Raw genomic sequence first — 14,874 nt, forward strand, 5'->3', positions numbered from 1 at the left:
CATAGCATGGGGGTAAATAATATCACCTGGTAAATAAGCTCCTAGCTTCCCTGAATGCTTTCTGAGCATTACCTGTTGCTCTTACAGGGATCCTCTGTAAACTCCCATCCTCTATACCGGGGTGGTCAAACTGTGGCTCAAGAGTGCCAGCAGAAGTAATAAAAATAACAGCTGAATCCGATGAAGAAAGAGCGATGTCATATAATCAACTGCTCAAGATTCAAGGAGACAAAATTGAATTAAAATCTTCAGAAGAGTTAAATAATAAGTATGATTGGTTTCAAATGCAACAAATTAAAAGCTTGATGGAAAAATGATATTAAATCGGACGGAATTAGACGTGTGCAAACAGAATTAGAAAGAGTCCTGCTTGGAGATAATGAAAAATTGATATCGAAAGTATACAAATTATTATTGAAAATGGTCTACAGAAGAAGAAGTAGTAAAGTCTCCAATGGTCAAATGGGCAATCAATGTGAATAGAGAAATACAAATGGATATGTGGGAGCACCTTTGGAAGAACTGGATGAAGATTTCAATTTGTCAGAGTATCAAAGAGAACTGTTTTAAGATGATGTATAGGTGGTATATGACTCCGAAAAAACTGGCTAGGATGAGTAAGAAAATGTCGGATAGATGTTGGAAATGTAAAAAACATGAAGCTTCTTTTTTTCATATGTGGTGGACTTGTGAAAAAGCTAAAGAATTTTGGATGATGATACAACAAGAAATCTCCAAAATTTTGGGTTATGACTTTAAAAAAACTGCAGAGACTTTTTTGCTTGGATTACAATTAGAAAAATTTCCAAAGGAAGACAGGACATTAATTTGGTACTTGCTCTCAGCTGCTAGGAGATTGTATGCGCAGCTGTGGAAACAACAAAAAATACCAGAGAAATGGGACTGGATTATGAAAGTTTTATCGTGGAGTGAGATGGACAAACTAACTAGAACTCTAAGGGACTATGATCTAGATATATTCAAAAAGGAGTGGAAGAAATTTAAAGGATATATGGAGAAAGAGTGGAATGTAAAAAGACATTGGACAATTTTTTAGTATTGATGAGGGGAAAAAAATATTGAACTTTGATTAGTTATTGGTACCTTTAGTATTGAACTTAAATATATAACTTCGGGGAAGTCAAACAAGGGAGGGAGGGGGGATTGAAATATCATATGGGTTAGTACAGGAAATTTATAATTAAGTTTTGTAACCATATGTTATCAATAAATTGTTAAAACACAAATAAGCTCCTAGCTTCCCTGAATGCTCTCTGAGCATTACCTGTTGCTCTTACAGGGATCCTCTGTAAACTCTCATCCTCTATACCGGGGTGGTCAAACTGTGGCTCAAGAGCCACATGTGGCTCTTTCACACATATTCTGTGACTCTCAAAGCCCTCCCCCCATATCAGCCAGCTTGAAGAAGGCATTTCTCTCTTTAAAACATTTCTCAAAGCCAAGCCAGCCAGTAGCTTGGAGAATGCATTTAAAGTTAAAGTGGCTTTCTTTCCATCTTTCCTTCCCTCCCCCATTTATTTATCTTCCTTCCTTGTGGCTCTCAAACATCTGACATTGATTCTATATGGCTCTTACATTAAGCAAGTTTGGCCATCCCTGCCATAAAGTATAATGGAGAATTGATCTGTGGATATCTGGAACTCTGGGGAAGCTGTTTTTTTAGGTAGAAGCACCAAATTTTCAGCATAACATTTGGTACCTTTACTCAAAACACTCCCCAAGGTTCCTTTAAATGTGATGGCCAGAACTTCCTTTGGAGTTCAGTTGTGCTTGCACATCCTTGCTCCTGGGTCCACCCCCAAAGTCCCCAGATATTTTGTTATTTGGACCTGGCAGCATTGCTTAACTTGTTTGTCAATTGTTCTGGGTTTGTAGAACCTTAAATAGTAACCAGGTCAGGCTCCTTTGCACAATTTTTTTTTTAAATTGTATAGCGGCTGGCTTGCAGTTAGACCAAAGGATACCTTTCAACACCTGGCACCAACATCTGACATCTGTACTTCTACAAATGAATATGACAACATTCTTGGGATAGTTACCCATACTCTGGCACTAATCATAAAGTTCACAGCTTTGTCACTAATGATTGATTTTATTGTGTAATTTGTTTTTAATTGTTTATGTGGTTTTATTGGTTGTTGTTAGCTGCCCTGAGCCCATCAGGGGAGGGCAGAATATAAATCTAATAAAATTAAAAATAAAACTATCTGGGAAAGGGGCACATACGTTGTGTGCCTTCATTCCAAGTGTATAGTTCATTTTACTTTCATTCTGACCTTTACTAGCTTAAAAATGAAAAAAGGCAGATATTAAAACCAGCCTATGAAGAATATCTGCTCATTTACATCTCCCCAAAGCTTGTCGAGACAAAGGACTTGTAAGACTTTCTGGACAAGCAATTTATACCACAAGAAATACTCATGGTTAGTTATTAGTTTGTTACTGGAGAAGTCTTTCCTGAAGCAAGTGAAGCAATACTGCATTTTGTCAACAATAAGCCCACAACATCTCATTCCTGTGCATTATGTATTTTAGGGGCCACAGTGGTTTGCGATTAATGCTGATGGGTTCCAATCCAGGCACTTGTTGCTAGGCAACATACCAGACTTGGTATGTTCTAATAAAGTTTTGTAGTGTTTTAAAAGCTTGCTTGATAACTGCCTTTTTTCATAGCTTAACACAAGGCAGATTTTTAAACACATTGATTGAAACAATATGAAATCTGCTTATGTAATAGTCATCCCCCCCCTTTAATAATGCTGATAACCTTATCAGTGATATTGCATGACTCTCCCTTCTGTGTCCATACTATTGAATGGATCTCTTTACAAAAATATATCTGAAAGGCTACATACCCTTGAATGCACATGCCTTCTAGGGCTTCTCACTCTAAGCAATTACACCTAGATTAGATATTCTGCCAGCAAAAGGGTACAGGGTGTAGGGATGGGGGGGATGTTGCAATCAAAACTTGTGCAGCCGATCACCCTTCTTATGTGACACAGAGTATTGGACTGGATGGGCCATTGGCCTGATCTAACATGGCTTCTCTTATGTTCTTATGTGACACAGAGTGTTGGACTGGATGGGCCATTGGCCTGATCCAACATGGCTTCTCTTATGTTCTTATGTGACACAGAGTGTTAGACTGGATGGGCCATTGGCCTGATCCAACATGATTTCTCTTATGTTCTTATGTGACACAGAGTGTTAGACTGGATGGGCCATTGGCCTGATCTAACATGGCTTCTCTTATGTGACACAGAGTGTTGGACTGGATGGGCCATTGGCCTGATCTAACATGGCTTCTCTTATGTTCTTATGTGACACAGAGTGTTAGACTGGATGGGCCATTGGCCTGATCCAACATGGCTTCTCTTATGTTCTTATGTGACACAGAGTGTTAGACTGGATGGGCCATTGGCCTGATCCAACATGGCTTCTCTTATGTTCTTATGTACATGATACTGCATCACCGAGTCTGCCATGGAGACGTGGCACTATTTTAGATCCTATTTTTTACTTTTACAAATGCCACAACACCTGATCCTGCTATGGGCTGCAGAGTGGAAAGGATAAAGGGGCTCCGGTTGCACCCATCCCGGGCCATTTTCAAAAGCCAAACCAGTAGAACTTGGGCCCTGCAACATTTTTTTAAAGTTTAAAAAAAAAGGATCTAAAATGCTGCTGTGTCCTTGTAGTAGACTTGGGAATGCAGCAGCAGCATCTAGTCTGGGTCACAGTAGCCTGCAGTATGAGGGAGAACGTGGGAGAGATCGATTCCTTAAACAAAGCTCCACTTGTGTTTACTTTGGATACAGCGCTTTGCTTTTGCGTCTGCCTTTGCAGGACCTGTCAGTATGTGAGTCCATAGTCGACAGCATGGAGACAGCATGGTGAAGCAGGTGGATCTACAATGACAGCTTCTGACAGCTCAGGTCAGAGCAACCTTGGAAGAAGGCCGGTTGAAGCTGGACTGTATCTGGGGAAAACACCTGCTGCAAGTCAGCATATTTGTGGACTGCTATGATTGGCTGACTATTGTGTATATATGGAGTGCAGTGCCAGACAATATCTCTCTCTTGTGAGAACGAGTTCCTGGCGAAGCACTTTGTTCCTGAGTATTGTATATGTTAATCACCGCACCACATCTGTTGTATATAGTTGTAAATACACTATTTTACACTAGGTGCTGGTGTGTGGCTCAGATTCTTTCCTCGCGTCGACCTGGTGGTTTTTCCTTGTTTCTGCACTCTGCCCATGCTCTACTGACAGGACCTTCTCACAAAGCCTAAGAAGATTCTCAAAGCTGCTTTTCCGCTGTTGATGTGGATGGACAAAGTTTGAGTCCAGCGGCACCTTTAAGACCAACAAAGTTTTATTCAAAGTATAAGTTTTCACAGGGCTTTTTTTTGTGTGTGCCAAGACAGCTGGAACTGTGTTCCTGTGCATTCCTGCTCAAAAAAAAGCTCTAACTTTTCGTGTGCAAGCACACTTCCTCAGATACTTCAGATACCACCGCACTCTGCTTCACACCAACATGGCTACCCACATGAATCTACCTTCAGGGATGTGTATGGATGTTAACATCGCACAGAAAATTACAGAAAACGGTTTCAAATCCAACATACAATTAGCACAATGTATATTTGTATTGAAGGGGAACTGAAGACTAAGGGGAGGGGAGGGAAATGTTCTTAGATCAGGTGCATACATTTGCTGAAGAAAGAAATTCGTAGTCTAGACTTCAAACTTGAAATGCAAAGTATTATTAACTGATCATGGACATTTAACAACAACAACGAAAAGGGTCCAGTGATTTGAATGGATTCACCATTGCCCATTGCAGAATGAACCACTCTCACAGAAGCACCAAAGAGAAGGTAGAAACGGCCATCTCTGCTAATGAACCAAACATTATTGCTTCGCAGACCCTAAATCCTTCAAAGAATTGCAACGTTGGGCTGCCTGCCAACTTAAACAATTGCCAGCAAGCCTGATAATCCGGTTACAATCAAAGACGACAGGAAAAAGCAGCGACCACTCAAAAATCTTGAAGAAACAGATTTTTCATGTTTAAACAATTCCCAAGGAGGATTTTTTCTATGCACAGCAATATGAAGATCAGGAGGATAATCTGACTTTGAAATGTCACCAAAAATGTCTAATAAATCCAAATCGCATATATCTGAATAGATAGATCTGGGTTTTGCATTTACAAGTCTAGTCTCATGGAGATTGTACCTTGTTCAGGAAAACATCGTGAAATGCAGGCTCATTTTTACTTATGGCCACCACCCCTTCTCCCTCCAACACATGATGCAGCTCCAAACTCATGCCTATAACTCCCCACTGGGGTTGTTTCAGATGGAATCAACAGCACCTGACAATAAGGCAGGAGGAGCTATTTTCCGCCCCCCACCCTCCAATACATACATACATACAGTGGTCCCAAGCTGAATCAGGCTCCCAAAGGTCTTAAAAATGAAGTCCCCCACAGTTGCTGCAGTGTCTGCAGGGAAAACAAGTTGGATCTGGGGAACCCAGACCCAGATCATTCTAAAACATCTCATGAAGGTCGGCCCTTAATTTAGGATTCACCCATCCACACATAAACTGATATTAAAGAAGACATGCCACTGTCAGTGTGAGGGCTGCTACAGATATTTATCATTTGATGGCTGCAATAAAAAAAGAAACTCCGGTTGTATATTGGGAAGCCCCTAATGATTACCCATCAGTGTGGAGGCCCCTAGGCAGCCAGAATCTTGGGTGGGGGGGGCTCCCAAATTATCTCAGAGTCAGAGCACTTGCCCCAGCACCCATGGCCCCACTGCAGCCTGCAGGCACCGTCTCGAAAGCCCCTTTGACAAAGCTGTGGGGGAGAAGCAGAGAGAGGCAGACTTGGCAACGACACCACCAGCAGCTGTACCAGGCAAGTTGGACAAAGAGTGGCCTATTTGTTAATCCGGCCCTGTTATCCATGGAGCCACGGTCGGGCTCGCAACCTATCAGGAACCACATGATAATGCAAGCTGTATCAAACAGTGCATTCATTAGGGAGCTGTGTATGTAGCTGTCACTGTTTTCACACAATCACAAAATTGGCAGGGCCTCATGTGGACATGCTGGATGATACAACGCAACAGACAATACGTGGGACTGCTGCCAGGCTGTGGGCTTGCTAACCACCCCATACACTTCTATGGATGATCCCATAGGCTGCCCAGCCTGTGAACCAGGCCCAGTTGTATAATATACAAATAAACACGCAGAATTGCAACCATTCTGCCCAATCTTATACATGTGCACTGAATATGCATAGGCATATATGCTGAAGTAAATATACATAGAAATACCTGCTAACATCACTTGTGAAAATACTCCATGCCTGGTAACCAAACATTTTCTTTACAAGGTTCAAGAAATTTCAATGATTACGTTTATTTCTAATATTTATATTAGCCAAGATTTTGGAAGCTAAGTAGGATTGACCCTGGTTAATATTTAGATGGGAGAGCTCCAAGGAAGTCTGAGACAGCTCTGCGGAGGCTGGCAATGGCAAACCACCTCTAATGTCTCTTACCCTGAAAACCCCATGGGGTCACTTATAGGGTTGCCAGTTCTGAGTAGGGAAATACCTGGAGATTTGGGGGTTGGAGCCTGAGGGCAGGGTTTGAGAAGGGGAGGGTCGCCATAGAGTCCACACACACCCAAGTCCCTGTTTTCTTCAGGGGAACTGATTGCTGACATCTGGAGACCTCCCAGCCCCATCTAGGCAAACCTAGATCACCATAACTCAACTGTGAATTGATGGCAAAAAAAAAAAAGTTGTGTTTCTCCCTGAAGGGTCCCAAAGTGCCTTACAACGATGTGTACAAAAATACAAAATAAATAAAACAATAAACAAAAATAAATCTGCAAACCGCATGAGCCAGTCCTGAATACAGTGGCTGGCTTGTTGAAATTCAACAGCAGCAAGCCATGGGCTAAGAGCCAAAGAGTCAAGAACCCTTTCGCTCTTGCCCTTTGGCTCATGTCTAAAGACCCGTAACTCTGGCCACACCCAAGAACCAATGTAATACAGACCTATTCCTCACTAGCACTTGCTCTGTCTCAGGCTTCTGCTTTCCCCGGCTCAAGTGATCTTTTCCCCACTAGTTGCTGAATGGGCACATTTTGATCTGTGGCTCCCTCCAGTTTCCCTCATGGCTTCCTGCTCTTGTATTTTTGAGATCTGGAAGCTGTGAGAGAAATTGGAGGGAGCTGCAGATCAAAATGTACCCACACAGAAGCTGGTGGGGAACTGATTGCTTGAGCCAGGGAAGCAGAAGCCTGGGAGTGGAGAAACTGCTAGTGAGGAATCGATCATAGTGTTTAGAGAGTCAGACTAGGATCTGTAAGACCTGGCTGGTTCAAATCCCCACTCTGCCATGATGGAAGATTGCTGGACTACTTTGTGCTAGTCAAATACTTCCAGTATAAAGACACAATAGATTGTCTCCACTGAGCTATCACTGTCAAAATAACGGATGGTTTTTCAACCACTATTATTTCTTATGAAGCTGAAAATAGAGAGCTACTACAGTAACATTCATTAAAGAGCCTTCAGTGAAAGACTCCGACACCTGGGTGGCACACACGGGCACACAACAAATTACAAACAATGAAATAATCACAATACAGTTCCTTCACAACAAAACATCCAGTAATATCCAGTATTCTGGATAGAAACCAAATTATAATCTCTAACCCACACTAGCAATTAGAAACCAATTCTCCAAAGTGGGAAACCAATTCTCCAATTATAACCTCTAACCCACACTAGCAATTAGCTAGTGTGGGTTAGAGGTTATAATTGGAGAATTGGTTTCCCACTTTAATAGCCAAAACTGATCTGATAAAGGACAGACTTTGAAACGTGAAACATCGCCAGAACATGTAATCAACTTGACTGTTGACCACTATCCAGAATTTTCACTTTGAATACAAGAATTTCCATTTTGAATACAAGAATTTAAGAGACTTTCATAAGAGTACCTTATTTTGGTGATTACTGGATGCTTTGTTGTGAAGGAACTGTATTGTGATTATTTCATTGTTTGTAATTTGTTGTGTGCCTGCATGCGCCGCCCAGGTGTCGGAGACTTTCATTGCGGGCTCTTTTATGAATGTTACTGTAACAGTTCTCTATTTAAAATCAGTTTCATAAGAAATAATAGTGTTTGACAGGGCTTTTTGTAGAAAAAGCTCAGCAGGAACTCATTTACATATTAAGCCACACCCGCTGTCATCACCATTGTTCCACACAGGGCATTTTAATAGAAAAGGCCCAGCGGGAATAGTTGGGTTTTTGATGCAATTTCACTTCCTGTTATCATGAGTTGATTAAGTGTTTGTATATGCACGCTGATGTGTAGCCAGTGAGTTGGTAGAGAGCCAATGAGAATTTATGCACGTATTTCCCGCCAAGACTAGGCGTCAATATGCTTAGTGACCACTGAGGGAGAGCCCTCATTGGCTAATCCATATATTGGGTGGCGGTCTAGGGGAGAGCATATGGTTAAACTTTATTGCTCTTTGTTCCAAACCCTTAGATATCCATGCAGTTCATGTTAAGACTCAAGAGAGTCGAGATGTAGCTTAGAAGCTAGATAGGATATTGAATCCTTTCTTTGTTTTCTAGAAATTCCAGTCATCCCTTTCCTCATTAGTAAAGTAAACTACTTTTATTCTTAAGCTAAACCGTGTGCCTGGCTGTTATTTTGTGGTTCTCTCCATGTTACTCTGCCAGTCGTATATCTAAACTCTAGCAGGAATTCATTTGCATATTAGGCCACACCCCGACATCACCATTGTTTAACGTGGGGCATTTTTGGGAAAAAAAATCCAACAGGAACTCATTTGCATATTAGGCCACACACCCCTGACACCAAGCCAGCCAGAACTGCGTTCCTGTGCATTCCTGCTCAAAAAATGCCCTGGTGTTTGAAAAAAAAATGCCCATTATTTTAACAGTGTTAGCTTGGTGGAGACAATCTACTGTGTCTTTATACTGGCCTACTTGTTACCGACGATTTCTTATATTGTTTTTGTTAGTCAAATACTTTCAACATAACCCACCTCCCAGGGTTGTTATGAGGATTAAATGGAAGGGAGGAGAACACACAAGCTACTCTGGGCCCCTACTGGGGAGAAAGACTGGGTATAATTGCAGTAAATTAATAAATACTTGGAAGGAAGAAGGCAATAGCAAATGCTCACTGAAGTCTTTCAGCAGGCCTGGATGTTCTTCCTTCTCTTGCCCTCTGTGCTGCTTGATATATGCAACACAGTATATCATAAGAACATACAGTAACCAGTTCATTCTTAACCAAATAAACAGATACAATCAGGGGTTTTTTTGTAGCAGAAACTCCTTGCCATATTAGGCTGCACACCCCTGATGTAGCCAATCCTCCTTGAGCTTACAGTAGGAGCTGTACCAAGAGCCCTTGGAATATTGGCTACATCAGGAGTGTGTGGCCTAATATGCAGAGGAGTTCCAGCTACGAAAAAAGCCCTGGATAGAATACTTACTATTTTCTCATACTATTCCATAAACTTTATGAAGCATATGGTAATGTACCTAGAAAAACACATTTCTATTAACCAAGTCAGGTTTTGTGTATATGTGAAATATGGAGAGATGGAGTCATAGATCCGGGGGGGGGGGGGGGGGGGGGGTGAGCAGGAACTCACAGGAATGCAGTTCTGAGTGGCTTGGCATCGGGGGGTGGGTGGGGGGTGTCCTAATAGGCAAATGAGTTCCTGCTGGGTTTTTAATATAAAAAAGCCCTGTGTGAAACAATGGCAATGCCATGGGATGTGGCCTAATATCCAAATGAGTTCCTGCTGGGTTTTTTCTACCAAAAAAGCCCTGCATAGATCCATGCCTTCAGTACATGTGATCCTTGCAAGCTACACAGTGCTTGGGGTCTCCCCAAAATGAAGAAGAGACAGACAAGTACAGGGGCAATTGGCAATACTTAAGCAGGGAGTTAGTTTAGGGTTCTCTTATAGCACATCATATTTTCAGATTCAGGAAAATCCTTCCTGCATTAAGAACTTTGCACTAAAACGTTGATTTGAGAACACAGGAAATTCCTGTGCAGAGATTACATCAATGCTGATTCATATACTCTCTTGAAGCAGAGAAGGAAGTATGGAATGAGTGTATGATTTCATGATGTACCACTCGCAGATCTTTCTGATGGTTCAATTTTTGTGTTTGCATAAAACAGCTTATCCATGATGCTAAACTTCTTTTTGTGAGCCTGCGGGTCTGCTTCCATGATTAAGTGGGCTCTAACAAACCCCACTTATAAAAAGAGGTTTTGCACAAGACAAGTCTCAAGGGAAAAGTCTAAAGAATACCCAACCCCTGGGCTATCACTTTTACCTTAGCGGTTAAGGAAAAGAGATGGAATTTATACTCCATCCTTCACTCGAAGTTTCAGAGCGGTTTACAAGCCCTTCCCCCTTTTCCTAGTTCCTCCGTTATAACTTATTGGGTTTTGTAAAAAAAGAAGTTCATTAAGAAATCTCTGATCAAGGGAAACATTTTCTAAGTGTTCTGAAGAGACAGAGCCCTTCCTGGTAACCGTGAGAAGATTTACATCAAGGGTGCCAAATTCATTTGTTATGACGGCCAGAACTGACATAAATGAGACCTTGTCAGGCCAGGCGATGTGCATCATAAAATGTAATGCCAGATAGCGGAGATATAAACTTTATAAAGAACGCAGACAAACACAATTAAAAATTATCAAAGATTTCAGGTTTTCACGGCTGGTAACTCAACGCACAGCAGCCAAGAAGGTCAGAGCGCCTGCTCCGGCTGCAACGCCACTGAGGATGTTCTCCGCAGCTGAGAACGAAACGTCTGGAAGAAAAACTTTCTCCAGTAGAACACGGCACTTGAGCCCGAAAGATTCTAAAAACCCTAACAATTAAAATTTTTTTTTTACAAAACATAAAATATGCTTAAAAGATTAGCACTCCAGTAATATTTTGCTTATTTACCAGTTTCTGATAACTGACACCTTTTGCTCTTAATTATTGCATCAAAAATCTGGAGACAACGTCTGAGCTGTGGCAACCCTGAGTATGCTGTTCAGGTGTGTGTTTGTAAGCTGCAAATCTACTTTTGATTCACTGACATTCATTACAGAAATCTCATGATCAATGCTTTGAGCCTAAGACCCAGGGGAAAGCATAAACAGCTGGGCATTGTGAGCTTTTGTACGCAAGTTGCTTCATGTGCTCGTCAGCCAACTGAGAAAACAGAGGCTTTGCTCTGCGGCTTGATTGAGCAGCCTGGCAAAGCAAACTGTGATGCAGAAGGAAAGAGAGAGAGAAGCTTGATTGAGCAGCCTGACAAAGCAAGCTGTGATGCAGAAGGAAGCAAGAGAGAGAGAAGGAAGCAAATGACAGTGAGTTGCTTGTGGACCTGATAGGAGCCCTCGGGTTGGGGGGGGAGGTCCTAATCCATCCCTCAGGCCACATATTTGACACCCCTGATTTACACCACCACAGGGATAGTTAGGCAAGGGGCAGAAAAATACCCCAAGATACAAAAACTGTTGAAATATAGGTGTTTTAAATGTTTTCCTTTAAAATTCATGAACGTTTGTGTTCATTGTCTACTGTTTTAGATTTAAATCAGTCCTTTTTGTTAAAAAAAGATATAAATAAAATAGGAACCATACTAGCATGAGTAATTCAGTATGTAAAAGGGTGGGATGAATCTACACAAACAACAAGCCCAAGAGTTCTTCTGCTCTGGATGTTATAGTATTATGAAACACAATGATTTCTGCCACCAAAAACAGAAAATGTTTTGTAGGACTTGTTTGATCCCTAGATATATTAGAATTTGGCTTGGGATAGAAATAGACCCCAAATGCAATATGTGTAAATTTATTTCCCAAGGTTGTTAGAAGGTTTGGGCTTATATGATACCTGTAAATTGTTCATACGTATTTTATGTAGATACCGGAGGCAGTTTTACTTTACATTATAAAACTATTAATATTAGGTTCCCCACTGATGAAGACTTTGGAGTTGAAAAGTCTTATTACGAATTTAGGGGAGATTTATATTTTATATCTTATTATTAGCATGTGTTACTTTTGTTTTTGTATATGCATCAAGATAATGTTGCTTAGATTGTTATGGTGCATTTGTTTCCTACCAGTTGGTTTTTCTCCCTGTTTATATTTTGTAGCAACACTTCAATAGTACTTTCTCTTCAATGTTTGTTTTTTTAGTCGTTTTGGTTTGGTTATGGTTTCATTTCCCTTTCCTTCCATTATCTCAGTATAAAATTGGTCCGCATAAGAGCTGACAAAATTTGATATAAACACTTCCGTGTGGCAATGGAGGAACAACAACTGCACTATAAACTTATCCCTGGGAGATTGCCACAGCCGAATCTCTTTTACATAGACTTCAATTTATTCCACATATACAGTATTCACTCTCCAGTTTACTCTATGTTCCCCCAAGTAACCTCATGCTAGTAAAACAGGCAATACCCACATTGCATTTTACTTGCTGAGCCAGTTTGGAATGTGGAAACTGAAAACACCAGCCAACTTTTTCATTCCAGTACGTGCATCAGGAAAGTAGAGTGGGTGTCCCACATTACATAATACACATCTCATATACAAGTGTGGCACTACATACGTTAAAAAGTGTAATCTATGAATCTGCAGTTAAGGATTATCTGAACATGGGTAAACTCTCTTGCAATTTAAATAATCTGCTGCATAATCTGCTCCCCCAAAAGCGATTTCATAGTAGCACCTAATTGCAAATCACTTTGTTCTTTATCCAGTTCACATACACTCGATCTCTGTAACAGTTGTGTGTGGATTTGCCAAAGCGCATGGAGGTATTTATAAGATTAAAGATTTCTACGATTGCTTTACATCTTGTTTTCACTTGAAATTCTGAGTTGCAAAAACCATGTCTCCTGATGATCGGCTGTCTGCAGCTGCATACAAGGAAGTCCTTAACTGGGGGATTTTTCAGTGGAAGTTCCCAGCCAGCATCAGTCATTAAGCCTTCCAGGCCACAGACAGAGCTGCATTTTTTGAGATTCTTTGAGACACTTCCTGATTGCGAGGGGCATTTTCTATACCATTTATTAAGATGCAGACAGAGCAAAAAGGGTATTATGAGATAATTTACAAGATAACAAAAAGATTATATTTTGCCTGTTTTACAAGCAGAGAATGAGCAGTCTGGCTGAAATATGATATACAAGCAGGAGCCTGCAAGGACTTGAAGGGGAACAGCTCATTTTCCCCTCCCCTGCTATTTCCTCTTTCCCTTCCTTGAAAGTCTCATAGCCTCATTTCCTGCTTCCCACCCAACAGCCAGCCAGTCTTCACTATAGCACAGTTGTTTAATGCCAGCTGCGGGGCCAGCCAGGGCCATAGCCAGGATTTCAAGTTTGGTGGGGCACACAGCAGGATTTTTTGGTTGGGAGGGATGGTGGCTCAGTGGTAGAGCATCTGCTTGGTAAGCAGAAGGTTCCAGGTTCAATCCCTGGCATCTCCAACTAAAAGGGTCCAGGCAAATAGGCGTGAAAAACCTCAGCTTGAGTCCCTGGAGAGCCGCTGCCCATCTGAGAAGACAATACTGACTTTGATGGACCGAGGGTCTGATTCAGTATAAGGCAGCTTCGTATGTTCATATGAGAGCGCTTTGCAGCAGCCTCTCTGGCAGGTTTGGGGGGCATGCAGAAATTCCGTAGGCATTCCACAGTGGCATACAGACAGACATCTTCCAGGTGTGCACTTTGGAGAGAGGGGGATATTTTCTCATTGAGACTGAGTGAAGTGCCAAATAAGCTGCTATTACAGGTGGCTTTCAGCTGAGGGGTAAGCAGATTAAGATACCCACAGACGGGGGCTGCGTGTTGCTTTTTTTATGTGTATGTGTGTGTCTGACGATAGCCTGCCATATGCTTTTTTATGGAGTAGTATATTATTAGAACAGTTCTATTCTATTCTATTCAATTTAATGTTATGACAGATTTCCTCGACATTCTAACACTAAAGATGGGCTTGTCTGGGGCGTTCCACCTTTCTTTCAAGAACTCTCCTTATCTATCAGGCTAGAATCCTAAACTTATTTATTGGGGAATAAGGTGATGGGTTTATTTCAAAAGAAGCATTATGAGCATTTACGTGCACATTGGCAAGACAGCAGGCATTGCATACGGAAGCGGAACAAGTTGGCTGACGGGCAATCCAATGCTCAACAGAGTTACACCCTTCTAAAGCCACTGAAGCCAATGGATTTAGAAGGGTGTAACTCTGCCTGGGGCTGTTAATCCATTCTCTGTTTCAAGGTGATACTGCTCTTTTTGGAACACTTTCCTCGGTGGTGTGTGTCAATACCTTCTCTTCCTAATTTGCTTAGTATAGTTTCTGCAATGTCCTTTGAACTTCTGTTTACAGTTAATTATTGCTCACTACTTTATCTAAGCATTCCGGTTTGCCAACGTATTTGTATTGCTTGGGCATTGCTGCTGCTGTTGGGCTGGTATAGTCATGAGGTTACATTCCTACATGTCCCAACATTTCCAAGTGAGCAGACGTAATTGGAGTATATGGATTTTTAATTTGAGGGGATGTTTTATAACAATTCTGTATGATTTGCTAGTCTTGACTGTCTCAATGAGAGAGAGAGAGAGAGAGAGAGAGAGAGAGCGCATCATGGCTTGGATCCAGTTGAGAATTTTTGTTAGTGGAAGGTTTTCTGCTTATGGAACACAACTTTCTCATCTTCCTCCTCCCA

Source organism: Heteronotia binoei, chromosome 16 (genome assembly GCF_032191835.1).
Source record: "Heteronotia binoei isolate CCM8104 ecotype False Entrance Well chromosome 16, APGP_CSIRO_Hbin_v1, whole genome shotgun sequence".
In the NCBI taxonomy this organism is placed as follows: Eukaryota; Metazoa; Chordata; class Lepidosauria; order Squamata; family Gekkonidae; genus Heteronotia; species Heteronotia binoei.